The 16,681-nt window shown below is 41.8% G+C and overlaps 1 long non-coding RNA gene across 1 annotated transcript; it reads left to right on the top strand.

Moving 5' to 3' along the window:
• Positions 1–1,330: 1,330 nt before the first annotated feature.
• Positions 1,331–16,314, top strand: LOC132890108 (uncharacterized). The gene is made up of 5 exons (XR_009655159.1): positions 1,331–1,464; positions 13,937–14,138; positions 14,368–15,421; positions 15,540–15,633; positions 16,094–16,314. It is a non-coding gene; the product is annotated as an uncharacterized LOC132890108 (long non-coding RNA).
• Positions 16,315–16,681: the final 367 nt, after the last annotated feature.

The raw sequence follows: 16,681 nt of genomic DNA, 5'->3' as shown, positions 1-16,681 counted from the left end.
CTTTACATCCAACCCAATTGTGATCCATTCAGTTAAGATCTGGAACCAGTTTAGGCGATCCTTCAGTATTACTGGTTTGTTGCTTGCTGCCCCAGTGTCAAAAAACCACATGTTTACCCCATCAGTAATTGATGATGCCTTTGATACTTGGCCAAAAATTGGAATAGGGTTACTGTATGATCTTTACATAGAAAATAGGTTTGCCTCCTTTGAACAGCTATCACAGAAATTTGGTATTCATAGGTCACAATTTTTCAGGTTTCTACAGGTCAGATGTTACATCTAACTCAGACTCTTTTCCTGTGTGTCCTCCCAGGTCACTTCTAGATTCAATTTTTAATTGTACTACAGTCACCAAACAAGCTATCAGCAGAATTTATACATTGCTCAATTTACACCAAGTGACCAATCTGGAGTCTCTTAAAAATAAATGGGAAACAGACTTAGAGGGACTTATTTCAGAACCAGTCTGGCAAAAAATTATACAGATAATTTATCCCTCTTCTGTATGTCTAAGACACGCAGTAGTACAGTTCAAGATTGTGCATCGTCTTCACTGGTCCAAGGATAGATTATCTAAATTCAAGCCAGATTTGGATCCTACCTGTGACCGATGTAAACAAGTCCTGGCCACACTGTTGCATATGTTTTGGACCTGTCCAAAGTTGTCCAGATTTTGGCTATCCATTGTCGTGGCCTTCTCTAAAATATGTGGGAAAACAATACACCCATCCCCCTTAATTTCATTGTTTGGTGGGGCTCCAGTGGACATTTCTCTTAGTAGGTATATTAATATGAATATACATATATTAATATGATTGCCTTTTGTTCTCTGTTGGCTAGAAGACTTATTCTTTCTGAATGGAAAGACTCTCAGCCTCCAACATACGGACATTGGATTAGAGAGATAATGTGTCATATCCATCTAGAAAAAAATCAGATATACCGTTAGAGGATCTGTTGGGAAATTCATATCCTTTGTTGAAAGTATGGCAGCTACCAACTTAACTGTGTAACATGCTAACTGTGTACAACAGAAACATGACCCTAGGAAATTGGTGTTAAGAATGAAGGAAAACTTGTTTGTAAATGTCTTAATTTTTACAAATGTGTATATATATATTTTGTATGCCTGATTGTATTGATACCTGTTACTGATCCAGTGGTTTGGGGGTGGGGTGGGAGGGTGTTGTGTTGTGTGGGTATGTGTGTTTAGGTTTCATTTGTGTTGTTTGTACTATTATGTGTAATTGAAAAACAATAAAAAGACTCTGATCAAAAAAAATTATTACTTTTTTCCACCACAATTCTATGGCGTTGTTGGCAGGATATCATGAGTAATGGGAATTTCCAGATCCTTTGAGGAGAAAACATCATTATCAAGTCTGACGAGCTCCCAGGAGACAGACTGATTGATAGACGACAGGGGCTCTCCCACTACCGCTAATATCCAACGAACTCATGGTGAGGAAAAGTTTTCTTTTCTATTCTCATAAATTAATGGCAAATGATTGTGTTGCAGTGAACTGTAGTAGATGTGTATGTAGATGGGTGGACCCATCAGTGTGCATATTTTTGAGAGGGTGAATACATACCAGGTTGAGAGAAAAACCCTTTCTGCTCTTTTTAAGTAAGGTTTTGGGCAGACTAGAAACCTACCTCTTATTGATGAATAGCAGATAAAGGATATTGAGCCAGTGATGATCACCCCCAAATCTGATCTTAGACCCTGTAAATCCTAGTATCCCCTGAAACCCAAAGCCATCGAGGGCATTAGGCCCATGTTCAATTCTCTAAAGGCAGCAGGGGTAATTGTAGATTGTCTTATCTCCCTCCTGCGCACTCCCATTTTTTTCAAGTTAAGAAACACACCTTGTCAGTCTCGGGTAAGTCTCTGGGATCAGAAAGAATTGCAGTCATACACAATATACCAAAACCTCTAACCAAGAAGCAAATGATGTCATTTCTGGGTATGTGCTTGTATTGTCATGCATTTATTCCTAATTATGCTATTCTTGAGGCTCCCCTCAGTTCACTGATCCATGGCAAGGGCCTACAACCTCGTGGCAAGGTGACATGGACCACTGAGGCAGAAGATGCGTTTGTTGACCTTAAGTTACAGTAGCTCTCCAGAGCACTCCCACACTGGGGATCCCAGACCCTGCTCATCCTTTCATTCAGACAGTTGATGAGAAATCAGGATGTATGACGTCAGTATTACTACAACAGCATGGAGGTAAGTTACAACCAGTTGCATATTCTTCTGTGAAACTTGACCCTGTAGCACTGGGACTGCCACTGTGTCTCAGGCCAAGTTTACATTAGACCGTATCTGTCTCGTTTTCTTTGCGGATGCACTATCCGTTTACATTAAAACGCCTGGAAACGCCGGGAAACAGGAATCCGCCAGGGTCCACGTATTCAATCCAGATCGTGTCTGGTCCGGTGCTGTGTAAACATTGAGAATATGCGGATACGCTGTGCTGAGCTCTAGCTGGCGTCGTCATTGGACAATGTCACTGTGACATCCACCTTCCTGATTCGCTGGCGTTGGTCATGTGACGTGACTGCTGAAAAACGGCGTGGACTTCCGCCTTGTATCACCTTTCATTAAAGAGTATAAAAGTATGAAAATACTGCAAATACTGATGCAAATACTGCCCATTGTGTAGTTATGATTGTCTTTAGGCTTGTCATCCTTCCACTTGCAAGTGGTAAGTGACGCGCATGCCCGACATGCACTGAGATCACACACACAGCGGCTCAGTCCCAAATCACTGCTCGTGCGCTCCACTCGCGCGCTCTGTGAGCTGCGCAGGGCCGGAGTGCGCACCCTCCAGAGGGCACTCGCTGTTCAGGGCGGAGTGATTTGGAGCGCAGGATGCCTGCGGAGCCGAGCGTATCCGTGTATTGGCGTTGCTGTGTGCACGCGAATCGTGTATTGGCGTTGCTGTGTGCACACTAATCGTTTTAAAAACGTTAATCTGATGATCCGCTGATACGGTCTAATGTAAACCCCACCTCAGAGCCGTTGCCACCGCTGAAAAGGCCATGGTAGCCTCGCGAGTCATAGTGGGCTATTCAGAGCTAACATTATTGGTTCCACATGCTGTTTCTGCTCTTCTCCTAGAACAAAAAACATCTAATCTGTCAGCCACTCACTGGCTCAGATACAAGGCTGTGTTACTTGAAATGCCTAATATCACAGTGAAATGCTGTTCTATCTTAAACCCTGCGATGCTGTTTCCCACTGGGGATGATGGTGAGCCTCACTGTTGCGTATCCATCATTTCCCAGATTTGTTCGCCTCACTCTGATCTCAGTGAGGTTCCTTTGCAAAACCCAGACTTGGTGCTTTTTTGTGGATGGCTTTGCCTCAAAAAAAAAATCTAGACTCAGGTAAGAACCGTGTTGGCTTTGCTGTGGTCTCGGCTCATGAAACCCTTGTTTCAGGGTCGCATCCAAGTCACTTTTCAGCATAGGCACACACAGAGGCCTGTAAATTCGCAGAAGTTAAGACAGTGACCATATACATAGACTGTAGGTATGCTTTTGGAGTAGCACACGATTTTGGTATGTTGTGGAAACATCATGGGTTCCTAACATCTACAGAAAAACCTATAGCACATCACACACTCATTAAAGAACCTGTTAGATGCCATTTTACTCCCTAAGCAGGTTGCCATAAAATGTGTGATGCCCATTCTAACTCTACTGATCCTGTCTCTGCAGGTAATGCTGCTGATGCAGCTGCTAAAGCAGCTGCCTTCAAGGGTTCCCCATTTGCGCTTGCATTAACCCTAACTGTGTCTCAGAATCCTCTTTCCAGGTTTGCTATGCTGGAGCAGGTTCAGTCACCAGCCACATCACAGGAGAGAGCATGCTGGAAAAAAAAAAGCTGTTTGCATCAAATGTAATGGGGTGTGGTATGGTCCTCATATCAGGCCAGGTCATATGGGAATGCCCTGCATCCCTAGTTGTTATTTCCCCATGTTTGCTAAGTTGATACATGGATGGGGCCTTGTATCAAAAGGGGGAATGATCAGCTATATGACTAAGTATTGGTTCACAAAGAGGTTTTCAATTTTCTCCCAAAATTTTGTGAAAAATGTCCCATCTGCATAGTACACAATATAGGGAAAGGTCAGAGTATGCCTATAGCCACACACTCCACACCAGATATCCCATTTGATCATTTGCAGATGGATTTCATTGAGCTCTCACCTGCCAAGGGAAAGAAGTACTGCCTAGTGATTGTTGACATGTTCTCTAAGTGGGTAGAGGTGTTTCCAACCTCCAAACAAGATGCAGGTGCAGTAGCAAAGGCCCTGCTGACTGAAATTATCCCACATTGGGGCATCCTAAAGAAAATTAGCAGTGATAGTGGCACTCTGTTTGTTAATCAGGCATTGAAACAAGTAAGCAAGGTGATGGGCTTTGACCTAAGACACCACTGTGCCTATATACTTCCAATTCATTAAGTCTGTATATGTCACCATTCCTCCATCGCAGCAGGACTTTGAAGATATATCTGCACAAGAAGATTGCAGCAGCATATGCTTGTGCTACACACACACATGCCACCCTCTGAGTATCCACAGCTAGAATCCAGTGACAAGCAGTGCAAGATGATTGATAGCTGTATCAACCGCACGTTTTTCAGAGTTTCCTTCTCACCAGGTGTCATCAGTCAAACATGTCAGTGTACCCAAACCTTTCAGCCACCTGTCTTTTTGGGGCACTGCCCAGGGAATATACCCTCCCTTATCCGGTCCCTGAGATAACTTGTTTGAAACAGGTGCAGCATGAGAAGGTAGTTATCCATGAATTAGGGAATTAGATGACCAGAGCTATGAAGAATAGTCATCCTTAGCACCCATCCATATATACATATACACACATATATGAGAGAAAGAGATAGGTTTCAAAACACTACAAATCCATTGTAATCTTGAGGAAAAAAAGATATTTTCTTTATCAAAAAATTGTTTGCATGAAAACCACTATTTTATGTTTGAAACTTTAGCATAATTTGAGGTTGTAATAACATTAAAAATGCAAATCTAGGTTTTGATTTTAAAAATTTTATTTAAAAAAAACTGATTCTTTTTCCCAAAATACTATAAAAGCATTACATCAATAAAAAGATTTTTTGTGTCGGAATTTTAACTAGAAGCAAGAAGTAAAGTTGATCTACACACATACACAGCCTACGCAGCCTCTGAACTTGGACCATCTCTTATATTGGACCACAGATTTTCCCATATTACATTCATCTTGTCAAATACAAGCACCAATCTATTTTACACAGAAAGCTCTGAGGAATGTTATTTGACCCAGTCAGATGTTTACATAGAATCTCTCTTTTTTTTTAAAGGACAGACTTTTTATTCTGAACAATAGATTTCAAAGTTTGGACATGCTGTACAGCATCTCATCTCATCTCATTATCTCTAGCCGCTTTATCCTTCTACAGGGTCGCAGGCAAGCTGGAGCCTATCCCAGCTGACTACGGGTGAAAGGCGGGGTACACCCTGGACAAGTCGCCAGGTCATCACAGGGCTGACACATAGACACAGACAACCATTCACACTCACACCTACGGTCAATTTAGAGTCACCAGTTAACCTAACCTGCATGTCTTTGGACTGTGGGGGAAACCGGAGCACCCGGAGGAAACCCACGCGGACACGGGGAGAACATGCAAACTCCGCACAGAAAGGCCCTCGCCGGCCCCGGGGCTCGAACCCAGGACCTTCTTGCTGTGAGGCGACAGCGCTAACCACTACACCACCGTGCCACCGCTGTACAGCATGTACAGTTAAATTCATAGTGAAGCTCCATACTTCAAAGAATATGGTAAAGCATCAACCTGATTTTTGATGGCTTTCATGACCAAAGGGTACTTGATTGTAAGTGCAAGGCAACATATCTCATAAACACTTGACCACCTGATACACACACACACACACACACACACAAAAAAAAAACAACCAAACAAAAAAAACAACAACACCACACCAATTCCAAAAAAGTTGGGACACTGTCTAAAACAAATACAAGCAGAATATGAAGATTTGCAAAATCATGGAAACCCTATATTTTATTGAAAATAGTACAAAGACAACATATCAAATGTTGAAACTGAGAATTTTTATTGTTTTTTGAAAAATATATACTCATTTTGAATTTGATGTCAGCGACGCATTTCAGAAAAGTTGGGACAGGGGCAACAAAAGACTGAAAAAGTTGTGTAATGTTAGAAAAAACTAATTTAGTTAGTTGGCAACAGGTCAATAACATGATTGGGTATAAAAAGAACATCCCAGAGAGGCTGAGTCTCTCAGAAGTAAAGATGGAGAGGGGTTCACTGCTCTGTGAAAGACTGTGTGGGCAAACAGTGCAACAATTTAAGAATAACATTCCTCAATGAAAAATGCAAAGAATTTGGGGATCACATCATCTATGGTACATAATGAAAAAACTTGCCTTTCAGTGTTCAAGTGATTTTATATTGTTTCTGCTGCCCATAATTTGCTGCAAATTAAATTATTTCACCACGAAATTGTCTTCAATCGCCTGAAGTGATGCCATATTTGTTGATCGATTCTCATGCTCTGATTGGCTGAGCCGGACCACGTGACCATGCTATAGCATATGTAGTTATGTTCCAGAGCCAGGCAGTATACTACAGAGAGTAACTGAGAAAGCCAAGCACACATACATCTGGAGGGAAGTTTCATACATATTTTGCAAGTATTTTACAGGGAAATGGTTAGTAATTTATGAGGTCAGAATGCACCAGAAGGCATATAAATTTCAAAATTTTCTGGGGGGCATGCCCCCAGACCCCCTTAGCATTAGCATGCCCCAGCCTTCCAGAATTCCAGAATTCTGGTAGAGCCACCTACTACTTTCTTTTTTTAAAGCCAGCTACTTCAGATTTTCTGGAAAACCCCGATAAAGGAATTTATTTTTGGGTTTTATTAATCTTTAAAGATGCCTATTGCATTTTGGCATGGTGTGGCATGATTTCATCATTAAATTATATTGTCCTCCCTTAGCATTGCTTTTATGGTTAGTGGTTGAACAAGATCCAAACCAAAGAGGAGATTTGATCATTCTGCCACAAGTGAAGTCATGTCGTGAAGTCAGGTACTGATGTTGGGCAAGGAGGCCTAAGGTGTAGTCGGTGTTGCAGTTCATCCCAAAGGTGTTTAGTAGAGTTGAGGTCAGGGTCTGTTCTCTCCATGACTATCAACGATGGGGGATAAAGAAAGATGTGTTACTATAAGTGTCTGATATAATGACTTTTTTCATTAATATAAAATACAAGCACAGATTGTTTCATACAGACATCATGCTACTATCCAGTTAGATGTGCGCACACACACATTGCACACACTTTCTAAAATGTAATTCCTCAAGATTTTAGTAAAGTATACAATTACTGGCTGCTACCAGTATGTACCTCTGCACAATTTTCCCCTCCTACTCCATCCATTAATGAACACATCACATCCATGAAGAAAGACACCTCAGTAACACTGTCCACAAACTACTGTAAGGTCAGTTCAGTGGTGTTCCTGAAAAGGAGAGATGTGATTCCTGAATTTATCACTCATCTTTTAATAAGGATGTACATAAAAGCCAGTTGTAGAAATCAGGAAAAACCAGTTGTAGAAATCAGGAAAAACACAGGCAGTTGGTCATTTACATACAGCTCACTGTGAGGAGGAAAACATATGAACATGTACATATTATGAGCACATTTATAATTAATTTATAATGCAATAGATATAATTAAAACTAACCTGTATTATGTACGATTAAATACAGTGTGTAAGCAAAGCTCTATCTATTCTGAATTAGCTATGATAATACCACTTGCACAATATTAGCATTAATAGGACACAAATTAAATACTCAGCTGGGATAGGCTCCAGCTTGCCTGCGACCCTGTAGAACAGGATAAAGCGGCTAGAGATAATGAGATGAGATGAGACTAAATATGCTATTTGATGCTGCTACGTGTATGTTTATAAACTTGGGACAGTATGTTGAAATTAAAACCGAAAATTATTTGTAAATAATCTTTGACCTGTATTACACTCAAAACAACAGCGCATTATTTGATGTTTTCCCTCATGATTTTTTAAAATAAACATAAGGTTGTTTTTTTTAAATACTTCTTTAAATTTTGCCATCAGACCCTTGCAGCTCATCCAGAATACTGCAGCCTGCCTGGTCTACAAACTCCCTTGTTCTTCCAATGTTACCCCTCTGCTTGCTACCCTGCACTGTCTACCTATCGCAGCTCTTATCAAATTTAAGACATTGGTGTTAGCTTACCAGGCTGGCAAGGAGCTAGGGCTAGCATACCTCCAGAGTCTGATTGACTCCTACACACCAGCCAGATCCCTATGCTCCACTACTACTGGTTGCTGGGGCCCCTCCTCCTCTCTGCTCCTGACCAGCCCACTCAAGACTGCTGTCTGTCCTGGCTCCCTGTTGGTGGAATGACCTTCCCATTGAGGTCAGAACTGCCGACTCCCTGACTACCTTCAAGCGCAGACTGAAGACTCACCTCTTCAGGCTGCACCGCTGCCCTGTTTCCCTGCCCACTGTGTAACTGTGTATTGGCTTTGACCAACCCAGGCTGTGTAGAGTCTAGCCTGGGGTTAGCCAGTTGAGATTTTTTTTTTGTCTATTTAGTTGTAGTTTGTCAGTTCAGTTGTATGGTTGAATTGTTTTCTTTGGCTGTTTGCTGAGTGTTGGTACTTCAACAGAATATTACACTTTGTGTTATTCTGTCACTTGTTCAGTTGGCACGAGAACATTCTTGTTCAGCACTTGTTGTCAAGTCAAGTTTATTTGTCTAGTGCTATTTAATAACAGACATTTGTAACACTTCCCTGATGTGGGTGGAGTACAGAAGCATGGCAGGTGGGAGATGATATTCATACACATGTTTATTGATACTTTTCAGCTTCACTTGCTCACTCTAGGACACACGCACAGTTGTGTTCTGGTCCGGGGAGCTCCCTTCTCTCTGCTCTCTCCCTCCTTTTCTATGTTCCACCATCACTGCAACAAACACACCCACACACACATTAATTGACAACAGGTGTAGTGACTTGGCCACTCACCTTCCCTGACCCTGCCTTCCCTTCACAAACTGATGATTGGCCATGCCTCCACTGCCCCCCCCCCTCACGACTCAGGCCAGGAAGCTGTCTGGGCTGCAGCAGAACAGACAGGACAGGAAGTCTGCCACCACAATCTGCGCCCCCGGCCTGTGGACCACCTCAAATTTAAACAGCTGGAGGGCAAAGATACCAATGGGTGATCTGCACGTTGGCATCCTTCATGCAGTGGAGCCACTAGAGGGGTGCATGGTCTGAACAGAGGGTGCAAGGGCACCCCAGCAGGTAGTATTGGAGGGTGAGGCCTGCTAACTTGATGGCCAGGCACTCCTTTTCGATGCTGCTGTACTTACTTTCATGCATTGAGAGCTTGCGGCTGATGTACAGCATGGGACACTCCTTGCCCTCCACCTTCTGAGACAAAATGGCCCCCAGCCCTCTGTCCGATGCGTACATCTGTAAAATAAAGGGGAGAGAGAAGTCAGGGGAGTGTAGAAGTGGCCCCCCACATAGTGCAGCTTTTACCCTAGTAAAAGCCTGTTGGCAATGCTCGGCACACTGGACTGGATCTGGTGCTCCCTTTTTAGTGACATCAGTCAGACATCAGGTGATGTCCAAATAATTAGGTATGAACCTATAATAGTAACCAGCCAGCCCCAAGAACTGTCTTACCCCCTTTTTGGTCTTGGGCCTTGGGCAGGCCGCAATCGCTGCAGTCTTGTCAATTTGGGGATGCACCTGCCCATGACCCAAGTGGAAACCCAGATACCATACTTCCACCCACCCAATCGCACACTTTTTTGGGTTAGCTGTGAGACCCGCATGACTCAGCGACTCAAGGATGGCTCTGTTCCAGGTGTTCCAGGTGCCGTAGCCAATTACTGCTATAAATAATAATGTAGGCAGTGTGAAGGCAGAGGATCTTGTCCATAAGCTGCTAGAATGTAGCAGGAGCCCCAAATAACCCAAAAGGAAGCTTGACAAATTGGTGTAATCCAAACAGTGTGGAAAAGGCTGTTTTCCTCTCAGGATAGAGGAGTCAAGGGGATCTGCCAATGTCCCTTCATTAAATCCAGTGTTGAATAAAAGTGAGTAGTGCCTAAACAATCAAGCAACTCATCAATACGAGGCACTGGGTATGTGTCAAATTTAGACACTGCTTTGAACCACAGAACCGGACCGACCCATTGGTCTTGGGAACCAGGACCACCGGGCTGCTCCAGGCACTGTGGGACTCCTTGATTATGCCCATTTTGAGCATGGCCTTGAGTTCATCCTGAACCACCTTTTTTTGTGTTCGGACAAGCGATAAGGGCGCCTACGCACCACCACTCCTGGGGGCATTTCAATGTGGTGTTCAATGAGGTGGGTGTGGCTGGGAAGGGGCAAGAACACATCAGAAAATTCATTTTGCAACTTAGCAACCTCCGTGAGTTGGGCTGGTGAGAGGTGGTCTCCATAAGGAACCGGAGCAGTTTGAGATGATACATTTTTAACCTCTGGCCCCAACTGTGGAACTACTGATGCCAACACCACGGGAACCCCCTCATCCCAACATTTGAACAGGTTGAGGTGGGAGATTTGTAGTGCCCCACCCCTATCAGTTCTCCTCACATCTTTGTCGATGTCCCCAATTCGCCATGTGACCTCGAAGGGCCCTTACCACTTGGAGATTAATTTGGAGCTCGATGTGGGCTATAATATGAGTACAGTAGCAGCAATTGAATTTTTCCCGTTCCAACCGCACGCCATGCGACTGCCATGCGACTGCCGTGCAGTTCCCAGCTGAACGCCAGGGGGCTGCCATGAATGGCTCAGACCCCCCTTCCTCCCCTATTTTAATTCTAAACATGCCCATTTATTCGATTCCACGGTGTCGCCATTAGATGGCGCTTCTCTCATAAAAAAAAAATCTTGAAATGATGTGTGAAGCTTTTGTACTGCACTTCCCGATTTCAGTGAGAAAGTAGCTGTAGAATAGATACATAAATGTGAGGTAAATTTTACCCAATTTAAGTATTTCATAGCTTTTTATTTCAGTTATTTTATACTCAATATATGGAATTAAATCTACCCCAAACAAGTCAATGCAAATTGTTACCTCAGATTTATTGGGTAAATTCTATACGGTAGGTTACTTTTTCAGTGCAGGAGCAGCTGAAACTGCGGGTCTTGGTAGTCTGGTGGTTACTGCACATGTCCTGTACCGGTAACTCCTGAAACATGGTTCGATTCTTGCCTTGGGTTTACTCGCTCAAAAATAAATATTTAAAAAAAATGACTCTTGCAATGAAGCACTGTGCACTTTTTAGTGTTACATGTAGGTCCTTGTATCATCCAATCATTCAAGTATTCCATTCAATCTGAAAAACAAAAAAAACACTCAATATTTCGTTTTCCTGTTTTTCTGCATGACCAAAAAATGAGGGATTGGTGTTTGTTTTCCTTTTTCCAGCTCAAAACAGAACAAATAATAAACAGGGAAACCAAAACGAAATAATAACTCTAATTTACGATTATTGATTTTCTCTATTCCCCACGCTACATTAGCCTTCCCATGATCCTCAGCGACAGTCCATCATCATCTCTGCGTCTATGAAACAGAAAAATTGCATGTGCATGTATATATCAAGTAATTTATTCATACATCCTATTCATTTAATATATTAAGCTGTTAATGTTAAGCTGATGATCTCTTAATTATTATTATCTCAATATAATAGTAATCTGTACTCGAGTTGAGGGGGGATGGGGGGGATGCCATCCCCCCTGGAATAAAAAATGGTCAAAATCATCCCCCCTCTAAAATGGGCATCCCCCCTCCCTTCCCTTGAGCAATTTTATCAATAAATGTGGACATTACTTCTATTTAACATTGGAATTAGAAATGCCATTCCACGTAGCTTTGCTGAAACTGAGCATACAGTAAGCTACCGCGAGAGAGGGCACGCGCAAGCGAAGCGTTTGAGGAGGTGACATTCAGTTGGAGTTCCGTTATTTTTTATTTCATTCGGCATCAGTGACAGCAGCGGATTGCAGCATCATGGCCAAGCGGAGTGGACAGCAAGACCTAAGCAAGTTCAGCTTTAAGATCGCAAGAAAAAAACATTTCAGGAGGTAAGTCAAGAGTTACGAATATCAGTCACACTTTCTGTGAGCCCACTATCATGCTGTAAAGTTACCGATATGGAGCCTAATTTGTGGGTGGCGGATAACAACACAGCTATCATAATGAATGTTAGTTTGGAGTCTATCCAGCTATCGATAGCTTACTCAGGTTCATGTTAGCTTTGATTTCTTGTATAAGGCCATTAATTTAATCAGCCTGGACGTTCGTTTGTTATTTTTCAGGCAACAAAAAGTGTTATTCAAGACAGGAAGGCTAAAATAAATGACACTAGCAGTTTTGAAGGCTTCATTGCCTCATTAGAGAGCCGGTCACAACATGTAAGGCAGAGCAGGATTGGTGTAGGACTTGACAAAGTGTCTGCTAAAATGCAGCTTTCTTTTTCTTCGTCATAGGCTCTTCTTCTGTCTCCTCAATGGGCCTTTTCCCCTTTCCAAAGAAACTTTCCAAAGATGCCTGCTTTTAACTCATTTTGCTAGCTTGTATCCAGTATGTATCAAAGTGCTGGTATGTATCGAAGCAAAGTATCAAAGTATCCAAGGCAGCTCCTTGGTAACCGTCAATGTTACGGTGTCACGTGACCTAGATAACAGCGGGAGTCAATGTTACAGAAAGAATCCGGTCATTTTTCAAAGCTCAAATCCTCGTTCAGATAATAAATAAATCAGAAATAACATTATTTAATTAAATTATCTTATCCACTGCTCTTTATTCCAGATGACAGTCAGCAGCAACTGCAACACAGTGCGACAGGAGCTGGAGGACCCGGAGTGTGAGACAATACAGGAGCAGGAGCAAGCAGGAGAACCAACAGCTGAAGAGCTGAAGATTTACAATTTACTGTTGCTTGTTTTAGCTTATTGGTTACCTACCTACCTCTGTATTTAATTCAATGTTCCCAATGTTCAGCTTTGAATAAAAATTCTATTGACTTGATATGAAAAGATTCAGTTGTTCATTTACATTGCCTGCTGAGGTTTTAATAAATTATTTACCAAATGATTTAAAAGGAGCCTACCATGACTATGAAGTTGCACTTCAAATTTGTCATCTGCATTTCACCCTAATATGGAGAATGTGGTAGGTATGTCAGCCAGGAGACTGACTAAATATGACACGACATCCACACTGTGCATGTTTTACAGTAAAATACCAGTGTATTATGTTTTTTTTTACAACAATAAAAAGGGTACACAGTGTGTACTACACACTTTATCAGCACAAAATACTGTATGTCTGGTAAATGAACAAGGTCCACAGACCTACGTTGTATGCAAACCCTCCTAAAAGCAAACCAGTTTCCCACCGACGGACCGACCGATGGGTCGACACGCGACTAAAAATTTCACCATCCCCCCCGGTTTGATTTTACAACTCGACCACTGATAGTAATAATAAATAATGATAACAATAACAACATGGCATTCATTTTGGGTCCGTGTATGTTTTGGTCATTGGATTTTCCCTTTAGGAATGGGTATTAAAAAACAAAAAATGACTGGTTTATTTGATTTTCGTTTTGAAACACAAAAACAAAAATTGAATTACACTGCATTTTTCTTTTATTTTCATGTTTTATTTCACATTACAAAAATAAATTCACTAGTCAACAGGAACGAAAAAACGGACCAAAAATAACCATTTTTTAATATTATCGCACCAGAAGCCAGTAAGAGCCCATCATAGACAGTAGAAGAAAAGCGCATCATCCAGGACTGAAGGAGAGTGATAGCCTCATGACGATGACGGCAGCCACAGAGACTTCAAGAAGGAACATGGACCAGTACGTTGTGTTCAGAAAGGACAAGAGAGTTTGTCTTCGCGATGAGGACATGACTACCGAAAAATTAAGTCGGATCTTTCAGGTAGGTAAAAAAAAACGGAGCTAACGTAGGCTACTAGCCTAACTTACTGTGTGCTTCATGCTAGCTCAAGTTTTTTTTTTTTTTACTTCAAATTTAGAATTAATGTAATTTGGACAGTTAGTTTGGAGGACTATCCTCATAGTAACAATAGATCACGTTTTTAAAACGCTATAATAACACTAATATTAGGCTTAGCTGGTTAATGTTAATTGACTTGTGTATTTCTTAGGTCTCAAGTCACAGTCTGTATCTAACAGATGACTCCAACGTGGCTATATTTGCTGGAGAGATATCTGGCGCATTCAGCTCATTCGACCTGAGCCCAAGGGGGCATTATGAAGTACACGGCGAGGACGATGTCGCCTCAGGGTCAACCACAACGGGGCAACGCTTTGCCTTCACACGACCTTCGAGTACAGTCACCAGTGGCTCATTGCGGGGTGCCTCAGCCCTCCCCAGAGCCACTTCCAAATTATTTCAAAAGTAGCATTAAGTTACGTATGAAACCATAAATAACATACTGTATATAACAGATTTTGTTGCACACAAGCACCATTAGCCATTCTTTGAGTCGTTTGTAGACTCTATTATCTAGTTATTGTTGATATACAAAGTAGTGGAAGGTAGTCAACTAGGCTAAATAATTTTATTTAAGTAGGCTACTGAGCATTTTAATTTGCTTCTATACTTCTACCAATACATTTCATAGCAAATATTGAAATTGTTACTCCACAATATTTGCTATACACAATATTAATATTTACTCCACAATATCTTACATAAGACCATTAAGCATTGCTAGGTGTCATGGTTTGTGTTCATGTGTCTCCCGTTCGTGTCTTGTGTGATGTCATTCCCTGTCTTGTCATGGGGTCTGGCATGTTCCTTTAGTGGGAATTTGGTTTGTGTTTTATTTTGAAGTCTGTGTCTCCCCTCTGTGTGTCTCACCTGTTTTGATTACCCCTCTTCTCCCTGTGTATTTAAACCCTGTGTTTCCCCTAAATCTTCATTGGATCGTCTGTTACTTGTCATTTGTCCCTGCTTGGCCCTCTTGTGCTGTTCCTCCAGTGAGAAAAAAAGATATTCTTCCAGGTCAGTGTTCCTTGCTGAGGTGGTTGGTGGGAAGCTGAATCCTAGCAGAATGGTGGTGGTGAGGTTTTTAGAGTGCGAGGCTTCTCTTCGGGGGATTACCACAAAAGTACAGGATGCCATTGGAAGTCATGAGCCTTTAATATTGACTGATGCACAGGGCAACGCCATTGTGGAGTCAGAGGGAACAACAGGTGGGTAACATAAATACAAAAAATTGTGTTTCTCTGTCATGAGTATATGCTTCTGATTACGAATGAGTGAACCACTTCAGTTGAAATGTTTTTTCCTGGTTTCCACTCCTACTCCAAGGGTTGTCTTACTGGAAACAAAACTCAAGAAAGGTTCTTGCTGTTCCAGAAAAGGACTTTAGAGAGCTGCAGGGCACCAAAAGAAGGAGAATGAGGTAAGGTCATCTCATTTACACTGAAATGTGTTCCTTTTTTGTTGCTTTGTTTTTTTTCTGTTAGACTTATCATTACATGACTTTTCAGACAATTTTGCCATTGCCACCTCTGTATAGGCTACACCATACATAGGGTTAGCATTCCCTAATACCCTGTCTGCCACTAAGGAACCAACTCCCCCTTAAAGTATGAAAGCCTATCGACCTCATATTCAGGAATGGAATTTTTCACCCCTTACCAATTTTACTGTTTTGTGTATTTTTCCTAATAAATACATTTCCTAAATTGCAGATCTGACCTGGCAAAGCTACTTTTATAAACCAAATACTTATTATTTTTTAGTCTCTTTTCTAAACCTTCAAACCAAAGGTTAAGCTTCAACCCCACCACCACCAATCCTGCTCACCACATCCAGTACATATCTAACCTGGGTGTTTCATTTTATCCTCTGTGTAACAGCTGAAAAGATGAAGATGTTGGAAGCATTGCAGAGGTCACAGAGAAAATCGAAGACCTAGTCTTTGCATCTCAGAGTCTCCCGGATGTCACTTCAACAATCAGGGAGCTCACCAGTCTGGCTGCAGCTCAAAAAGTGACCCTGACTCGTTCACAGCTACAAACCATTAAGCAGGGGTTCTCCTGTGTTATTTGCTTAAGTACCCAATGGATCTATTCTATATACAGTGGGGCAAAAAAGTATTTAGTCAGTCACCAATTGTGCAAGTTCTACCACTTAAAAAGATGAGAGAGGCCTGTAATTTTCATCATAGGTATACCTCAACTATGAGAGACAAAATGAGAAAAAAAAAATCCAGAAAATCACATTGTCTGATTTTTAAAGAATTTATTTGCAAATGATGGTGGAAAATAAGTATTTGGTCAATAACAAAAGTTCATCTCAATACTTTGTTATATACCCTTTGCTGGAAATGACAGAGGTCAAATGTTTTCTGTAAGTCTTCACAAGGTTTTCACACACTGTTGCTGGTATTTTGGCCCATTCCTCCATGCAGATCTCCTCTAGAGCAGTGATGTTTTGGGGCTGTC

Source organism: Neoarius graeffei, chromosome 8 (genome assembly GCF_027579695.1).
Source record: "Neoarius graeffei isolate fNeoGra1 chromosome 8, fNeoGra1.pri, whole genome shotgun sequence".
Classification (NCBI taxonomy): Eukaryota; Metazoa; Chordata; class Actinopteri; order Siluriformes; family Ariidae; genus Neoarius; species Neoarius graeffei.
Note: the sequence above shows the minus strand (reverse complement) of the source record. Positions and strands in the feature narration are given on the sequence as shown.